The sequence below is a fragment of the Oryx dammah genome, unplaced genomic scaffold (assembly GCF_014754425.2).
Source record: "Oryx dammah isolate SB20612 unplaced genomic scaffold, SCBI_Odam_1.1 HiC_scaffold_13, whole genome shotgun sequence".
Lineage (NCBI taxonomy): Eukaryota > Metazoa > Chordata > Mammalia > Artiodactyla > Bovidae > Oryx > Oryx dammah.
Genome location: NW_024070197.1, coordinates 9,125,315 through 9,134,182, shown reverse-complemented (window position 1 = coordinate 9,134,182; position 8,868 = coordinate 9,125,315). Strand labels below are relative to the sequence as shown.

General features: G+C 47.1%; 1 protein-coding gene across 1 annotated transcript in view; it reads right to left on the bottom strand.

Annotated features, from left to right (window-relative positions):
* Positions 1-8,737, bottom strand: part of LOC120871967 (zinc finger protein 260-like) — a 14,258-nt gene extending 5,521 nt beyond the window's left edge. Inside the window, 4 exon segments of the mRNA XM_040252064.1 lie at positions 531-634; positions 2,069-2,195; positions 2,920-3,007; positions 8,670-8,737. The gene's annotated coding sequence lies outside the window, so the exon portion shown is untranslated.
* Positions 8,738-8,868: the final 131 nt, after the last annotated feature.

The window sequence follows — 8,868 nt, the reverse complement described above, 5'->3', positions numbered from 1 at the left end:
GGGGGCAGGAGGGACAGGACTGGAGCCTGATGTGATGAGTGAAGGGGAGGGAGGGGGCAAGTCCTGGTCCCACAACAGGACGGACAGTGATGGAAACAGAGATGCTTCGGTCCCCTCCTCTGATGAGGTTGTGGGCTAGTAGGGGCAGAAATCTGGCTTCTTCCTGTCTCCTAACATGTCAGGCCAGGCACCACTTCTGGGTACCACAATGATAACCACTGGAGCCTAGCCTGAGCATGGGGTTTCCTGGGTGAGAAGCGCCGGGCTGCCCTCTACGTATTAACTCACTTATTCTTCCCAAATCCAGGTACTATCATCGACCCCACTTTGCAGATGAGGAAAATGAAGTACACAAGGGCTAAATGACTTGCCTGAAGGTCACAGAGCCAGGAGGTAGTGGAGCTTGGATTTAAATCCAGGGCCTGCAGTGACGGCCTGTATATTACATTTCCTCACTCTTGAATAACCATCACTGATCACAACAGATGGGGTAGGAAGATGTCTCACACCTGCTAGACACACTTACCCACCTGGACAGGTAACTTGCTGGGCTTCTCTCCTCTCCATCCTGGGCTCTTCCCCTCGCTCCGCAGACGGGAGATCACATTGGGTTTGGCCCCAGGAAACCCTGCCCCTGGAAAAGACACAAGACTTGGCCATGGAGGCCATGGTTATAGGGAGGCCTCAGGGCTGGGCTCCAGGCCCTGGGTCTACAGAGGAGATGCATACATTGGATGCCTAATGATTGGAAGATCTTATGGTAAACACAAAACTTGATTACTGAGTGCCTACTCCGTTCCAGAGAGAGCGTGAGCCCCAACGTCACTGTTTAAGCTTCCAGCTCTGTGTTCAAGTTGAATGCAAAATACACACCACATTTTGAAGACTTGACGTGGAGAAAAAAGAGAATGATCTCATTAATAATTAATAGGGTATTATGATGTCACCATGTGCCCACATGATCATACTTTGGCTAGATTGGGTGCCACAAAACAGATAACTAAAATTCATCTCATCTGATTTTTTTTTTTCAGACCTGCTCTCTTTGGGTTTCCCAGGTGGCTCAGTTGCAAAGAATCTTCCTGCCAATGCAGGAGACGCTGGTTTGATTCCTGAGTAGGGACACTCCTAGAGACGGAAATGGCACACCACTCCAGTATTCTTGCCTGGATAATCCCATGGACAGAGAAGCCTGGTGAACTATGGTCCATGGAGTCACAAAGAGTCGAACATGACTTAGCAACTTAACAAACAATTCCTCTCTTCCTGCAGTGAGGGAAAGTGTTCCCCTCACCAAATTATGCCCCCAGGGACCTCAGCACGTGACCTGATTTGGAACGAAGGACTTTGCAGATGTAACTAATTAAGATGAGGTCCATTATTAGGATTATTAGGATTAGGGTGGACTCTAATTCTAGTGACTGGGGTCCTTATAAAATAGAGACACATAGACACATTGGGAGGGAAAAAGGCCAGGTGAAGATAGAGGCAGAGATTGGGGTAATGCAGGTACAGGGCAAATGAAACAGATGTTTCATTATATGAAACAAACAGACTCATAGACATAGAGAACAGATTTGTGGTTGCCAAGGGTTGAGGGGCGGGGGCGGGAGGGAAGGACTGGGAGTTTGGGATTAGCAGATGCAAACTATTATATATAGAATGGATAAACAACAAGGTCCTATTGTATAGCACAGGGAACTATATTCAACATCCTGTGACAAACCAAAATGGAAAAGAATATGAAAAAGGATATATATATGTATAATTGGGTCACTTTGGTGCATAGCAGAAATTACCATCGTAAATCAACTATATTACAATAAAATTTTTTTTAAAAAGAAGCAGAAGGCAGGGGCACTGGCTGAAGGGTCGGTGGGACAGGCAGAAGACTCGGGGCCTGGGTATGCTGGGATTCTGGGAGAAGCCATTGGAGAGAGAGATGAATGGGCCACCCAGCAGGGGCCCGGGAGTGCAGCAGAGAGGACCCCAGTGAAGGAATGCCCACAGTTAAGCAGTGGGTGGGCACAGAGGACATGAGAAGAGGGCAGGGGGGGCAGAGCCTCACCCAAAGAGAGAAGGTTCTGGTAGTTCTCCAGCATCACGTCACGATACAGCTCCCTCTGGCCAGGCCCCAGGCGGCCCCACTCCTCTAGGGTGAAGTCCACGGCCACGTCTTTGAAGGTCACTGATTCCTGCAAGGGCCAATATTACATCAAAAAGGGGCATGTCTTTCTAGAATCCTGGGGTGGGACAAGTCACGGGTCAAGAGCCTACCATTTGCTCTCTGGCCTGACACATTCTGACTCGGCAGATTATGGTGGCAAAAACCCGAACGAACTTTTTGGCCAACCGTATAGAACACGGTCCCCTGTCTTTACCGCCATCTGGTGGACAATTGTTATACTACACCAATCTGCGTGTAAATTGCTACAATAAATATACCGATGTACGAGGGAGGATATGCAAATCATGCCATTGAGATGAGGTGCCCTTGTGCAGTTCGTAACTTACACACCTGTACATGACAACCCTGAGAAACACTTAAAAAACTACCAAGTCATTGTGTGCCAGAGTTATTCCAGTCACATTCCATCCTAGACTCCTACTCGGATCCCAAACCCCACTCCTGACTCCAAGAATAAGGCTCAGGGGTGAAACAAAGCCATCACTACCCACTTTACCTGGTAACCAAAAGGCTGCTGAGCATTAGATGACTGATTTTTAGACCTCATCTAACACCTTACCCAGTTCAGAGCATCCTGTGCCCCACCCCGCACCTCCCAGTTTCAGAGAAATCCCATCATTGTATCTCTCCCAGTACTGAGAGAGGCAGAAGGTCTTGAGGGCACACACAGAGGTGGGGAGGCCCTCTAGGGCCCACAAAGTTATCTCCGGGAAGAGGGAGCTCAGACTCACCTGGCCCTTGCTCGTCAGGGTCCTGATGGCCATTGCAGGGTCCTGTGAATGCTTCTCCAAAAGGACGACCAGGCCTGAATCCGCAAAGCTACCAGAGGAAGACAGAGCAGAGAGGGCGTCAGTTCTGGCTTGGACAGACCCTTTGCCAAAGACGCCTCGTGACAGAGGGGCCCCTGGTCTCCTGAGAGCCAAGGCAGAGGCTCAGGGCAGGCTGCCTGAGGCCTCCATTCTGTAACCATCACTATTCACAATCAAGGGGTTCAGCCCACTGCACCCAAACAACAGCTCTCAGAGAAGTAGCTACAGTTATCCCCAGGTGAGGAAATCCGAGCCCAAGAGGCCAAGGTCATTGCTCAAGGTCACAGAAAGATCAAGTGTTGGAGGGAGAACCAAATCCAGGAGTCTGCTCACGGAGCTAATTCTTTTTTACAGATTTGCTGTGTTGGGTCTTAGTGAGAACTTTTGGCACACAGACTCTTTAGTTGTGGCCCAACAGCTCAGTAGTTGTGGCGCGCAGGCTTAGTTGCTCCATGGCATGTGAGATCTTAGTTCCCAGACCAGGGATCAAACCCATGTCCCCTCCACTGCAAGGCGGATTCTTAACCTCTGGACCACCAGGGAAATCCCAACAACCTCTCCTTTTTGTCTTACAATTTGTATTTATCTTTTTAAAAAATGTTAATATCGGGTAGAGTTGATTTGCAGTGCTGTGTCAGTTTCAGGTGTACAGCAAAATGATTCAGTTACACACACATATATATGTTCATTCTTTTTTTTTTAGGTTATTTTCTCTTACAGGTTATCCCAGAATATTGAGTAGACTTCCTCGTGCTCTACTGTAGGTCCTTGTTGGTTATCTATCTTATACATAGAAGAGTCTTATAATTTTTAAATCGTAGTAAAACACATAGAAAATATACCATTTTAACCATTTGAATATATACAACTCGGTGGCATTTAATGCAGCCTCAGTGGTGTGCAACTGTCAGAGCTATCTAGGTCCAGGACACTTTCATCATCGCCCTTTAGGGAAACCTTGTGCTATTAACCAGTCACCCTTGAATCTCTCTTCTCCCGTGCCAGCCTCCCCCACTGCCCATAATCGCTCATCTTTCTGTCTCAATGCATTTGCCTGTTCTGGACATGTCACATAAATGGAACCATCCACATATGACCTTTGTGTCTGGCTTCTTTCACTGAGCACAATGTGTTCAAGGCTCATCCATGTTACAGCATGCAATCAGTGCCTCATTCCTATTTCATTTTTAATTGGAGGATACTTACAATATTGTGATGGTTTCCCATTAAAAATTTTTTTCATCTGGACCACTTTAAAAGTCTTTATTGAATTTATTACAGGATTGCTTCTGTTTTATACTTGGTTTTTGGCTCTGAGGCATGTGGGATCTCAGCTCCAAGACTCCTGGATTAAACCCGCACCTCCTGCATCGGAAGGTGAAGTCCTAACCACTAGACTGCCTGGGAAGTCCCTCCTCATCCCTTTTAATGGCTGAGTAATATTCCATTGTATGGATGGACCACATTTTGCAGAGCAAAATCCTGCTTCAGGATCCTGGACTCCTGCTTAAGATGTCATTTAAGGAAAGACTGCAGCTACTGAAACCAAGTTCAAGAATCCTCTACAGAGAAAAGCTGGTGTTCAGGGACTTTCTTGGTGGTTCAGTGGTTAAGAGTCAACACTTCCACTGCATGGGGTATGGGTCTGACCCCTGATCAGGGGACTAGGGTCCCATATGTTGCGTGGCACGGCCAAAAGAAAAAAAAAAAAAAGAGACAGAGAGAGAAGCTGGTGCTCAGACTGTGGTCTCCTGCATTCATTCATCAAACATGCTCTGTGCTCCATGTGAGTAACAGGATCCACTTAGGCTTTTAAGGGCAGAGAGATGAGTGAGATGTGATTCTGCCCTGGAGGGACTTTCTGCCTGTGGGGAAAATAGGCGTGGGCAATACACCAGGTGGTGGGCTGAATAATGGTCCCCAAACATATCTCCAGGATGAACTTTTAAAATTAAAAAAATATAATATATAATAATATAAAAATATAATACATATTTTGGCTGCCCCAGGTCTCAGTTGCGGCATGTGGACCCTTAGTTGCAGTATGTGGGATCTAGTTCCCCAACCAGGGATCAAACTCAGGCCCCCTGCCCTGGGAGATCAGAGCCATTAGACCACCAGAGAAGACCTAGGATGAACTTCTTTTTTTTTTTTTTTAATAAGATTTTAAAGATTTTTTTTATGTGGACCATTTTTAAAGTCTTTATGGAATTTGCCACAATACTGTTTCTGTTTCATGTTTTGGTCTTTTGGCTACGAGACGTGGGATCTTAGCTGCCTGACCAGGTTGATCAAACCCACATCTCCCACGTTTGAAGATGAAGTCTCAATCACTGGACCGTCAGGAAAGTCCCCCAGGATGAACTTTTGATGTGATTAAGTCAAGCATCTTGAGAAGGGAAGGCCATCCTGGATTATCTGGTTGGACCTTAAGCATGATCACAAGGGTCCCTATAGGAGGGAGGCAGAGGTCGATCTGACACAGAGGAGAAGGCGGTGGGACAGATGTAAAGAGGAGTGGAGTCAGAGAGACAAGGCACCATGCTTTGAAGCTGGAGGAAGGCACTAGCCGAGAAATGTAGGCAGCCCCCGGAAGCTGGAAAAGGCAAGGAGATGGATTCTCCCCTGGAGACTCTGTGGGGGTGGGGGTGGGGCCGGCGGCGGGCATGGCTCTGCTGACATCTTGATAGCAGCCCAGTGAAACCCAGTTCAGACTTCTGGCCTCCAGAACTGTAGGAGAACACTACAGGTCTGTCATTTTAAGCCAGTAAGTTTCTGGTAACTTGTTACAGCAGAAATGGGAAACTAACACAGTACAGAAATAGACTCAGAGCCTCACAGGTGGCAAACACACGTACACACTTAGCTACACAGGAACGCACGCACCTGGGGGCTGAAACCAGTGGGTGGAATTTTCATGAAGGTCTTACACAGTCTTAACTCTCTCCTCACAAGTCACTCATTACTGCAGAGTTTCCCCTTATCCACAATTTCACTTTCTGTGATTTCAGTTACCTGAGGTCAAGTGTGGTCCAAAAACAGACTGGAATATTCCATAAAGAAACAATTCATCGGTCTTAAATTACGCACCATTCTGAGTATTGTGCAGTCCTGCTTTGTCCCACCTGGTGTGTGAGTCATCTCCTTGTCCAGTGCATCCTGTCAGATGTTCAGTCACTCAGTCACGTCTTAACTCTTTTGCGACCGCATGGACTGTAGCCCACCAGGCTCCTCTGTCCATGGGATTCTCCAGGCAAGAATATTGGAAGAGGTTGCTACTTCCTACTCCAGGAGATCTTCCTGACCCAGGGATCGAACCCATGTCTCCTTTACCACTGAGCCACCTGGGCAGCCCCACCCTGTGGGATAGCCACTTAGTTGTCTTGATTGACTCTTGAAGTATCACACTGCCTGTGTTCAAGTAGCCCTTATTTTACTTACTAATGGCCCCAAAGCTACAGAGTAGTCATGCTGATGCTGGCCACTTGAATATGCCAAAAAACAGCTTGAAGTGAAAAGGTGAAAGTTTTCAACTTAATAAAGAAAGAAGAAAAAATCATGCTGAGGTTGCTAAAGACCTACAGTAAGAATTAATCTTCTAACCGTGAAATTGTGGAGAAAGAAAAAGAAATTCAGGACTTCTTTGGCATCCAGTAGTTAGGACACTTTCACTGCCATGGCCCTGGGTTCAATCCCTAGTCAGGGACTATCTTGCAAGCCACGTGGCACAGCCAAAAAAAAAAAAAAATTCAACCTGCAAAGTTAGTCATAGTGCCTAAGTGCTTAGTTAAGATGCAAGAGGCATTAAATTTACATTGATATTTTTTGAGAGATGACATTCATAAAATTTTTATTACAGTATTGTTATAATATACTATTTTATTATTTTTAATCTCTTACTGTGCCTAATTTAGCAATAAAACTTTATCATAGGTACAAATGCTTAGAAGAAAACATGGTGTGAAAATTAATAAAGGGGAACCTTATTTAAAGTGGGGCTTCCGTGGAGGTTCAGATGGTAAAGAATCTGCCGGTAATGCAGGAGACGCAGGTTCAATCTCTGGGTCAGGAAGATCCCCTGGAGAAGGGAATGGCTACCCACTCCAGAATTCTTGCCTGGAGAATTCCAAGGACAGAGGAAACTGACAGGCTAGAGTTGCAAAGAATTGGCCAGGACTTAGCGACTGACACGCATAAAACTGGAAAAGATGTACACTGCATCTCCTCCTTCAAGAAATTACCGCAGCAACTAGGCCAATGAGGAACCATAATCACCCGGAACTCTCAATTTCCTCCAATGGACTTGTTAGAAACAACTCTTCCCGAACTCCTTGTTTTGTTTTTTCTTTATAAAATAAAGTTCCTCTCTCATTTGTTGGACTTCCCATGGCTTTTGCTATAACCTTCTTTGAATTACAATTCTGTTATTCCTGAAGAAGCCCATTTTGCTGGTAAAATAACTGGTTGTTTTATTCTTTAGTTAACAATGGTATATAGAGGGTTCAGTACTTTCTGAGATTTCAGCCATCCACTGGGGTTCTTGGAATGTATCCTCCAAGGGGAAGGGGATCTACTGTAATTATAAAATGAAGATAATTTTTAGGCGGAGAAACTTGGCAGACACCTCATTAGCCAAGTGATCAAGACCAATGTGACTGGCCAAGCTGACATCACAGGCTGCTGGTCTGTTAAGGACACAGCATCATTCCTAAGGTATTCCTGCCAAAAGCATGTGACCTAAATCTAATCACGAGGGAACTTCCAACATGTCTAAACGGAGGGACCATAGTAGAAGCACACCGTCTGTTATTTTCAGGATTGCCGAGATGAATGAAAGTCAAAAAAGGACTGAACTGTTCCAGGTTAACGGAGACTAAACAGGAGCACGAATGCAGTGCATGATATGGGAGTTTTCTTTTGCCATTTAGGACATCATCAGGACAATTATCAAAGTCTAAGGAAAGCTTGCAGAGTAGCTAATCAATAGTATCGTATGGATGTTCACTTCCTCGTGTGATAGTGATGCAATGGTTTTGGAGGAAACTGAAACTTTGTTTTTAGAAAAAACACAGAGACTTATGGGGGCCGGGGGCACACAGAGACCCAGAGAGAAGGGGACAGACTCAGAGATAAAGCAGCAGAGACCTAGGGAGAGAGCGGGAGACAGAATGGGGATTAGGGTGATGGGGGCAGATTAGAGAGGGAAGATGAGACCCAAAGAGAGGGGAACAGACGCTCAGGATCAGGACAGGCACCGAGGGCATGACAGTGCAGAGTAGGCTAGGGCTTTGAGGTTGAACATCCCTGTGCGTGAGCCCAGGTTGACCACTCATCAGCAATGGGTTCTGGGAGAAGCCACGGAATCTCCCTGGTCTCTTTCTTCACCTGCCAAGTGAAGAACTGGTACATTGTCCTTTCCAAGAAATCGCAACATTTCCGCACTCTAGGATAGACTCCTCGAAAACAGCAGGCGCCCAATTGCTGTGCGCTGAGTGGAAGGCAGTCGGCTCTGGGGCCAGTTCGCGAGCCGCAGGAGGGGGCGGGGCGCTGCCCACAGCGCCCTTCCCCTCCCACCCAGGCGGACTCTGGCCCGCCCGCTCTGTGCCTGCCTGCCTGCTTGGGCCAGCCCACACCCAGCTGCTACCTCTCGGGTCCGCCAGGTCGGAACTCACCTGTGCGCCACCGCGCGTGGTGCACGGCGGCCAGGCCTTCCCGCCCTCCTTCGAGCCCCGGAGAGCGCCTGCGCGGTACCACAAGTCCCGTCGTTTAAACTCGGTTTCGCAAACTGGACCACATTTCCCGGAAACCATTGCGGCTCACGCTTCTCCAGGCCTCGGGGCTCTGAGAGCGCGGGAGTGCTGGGAAATGGAG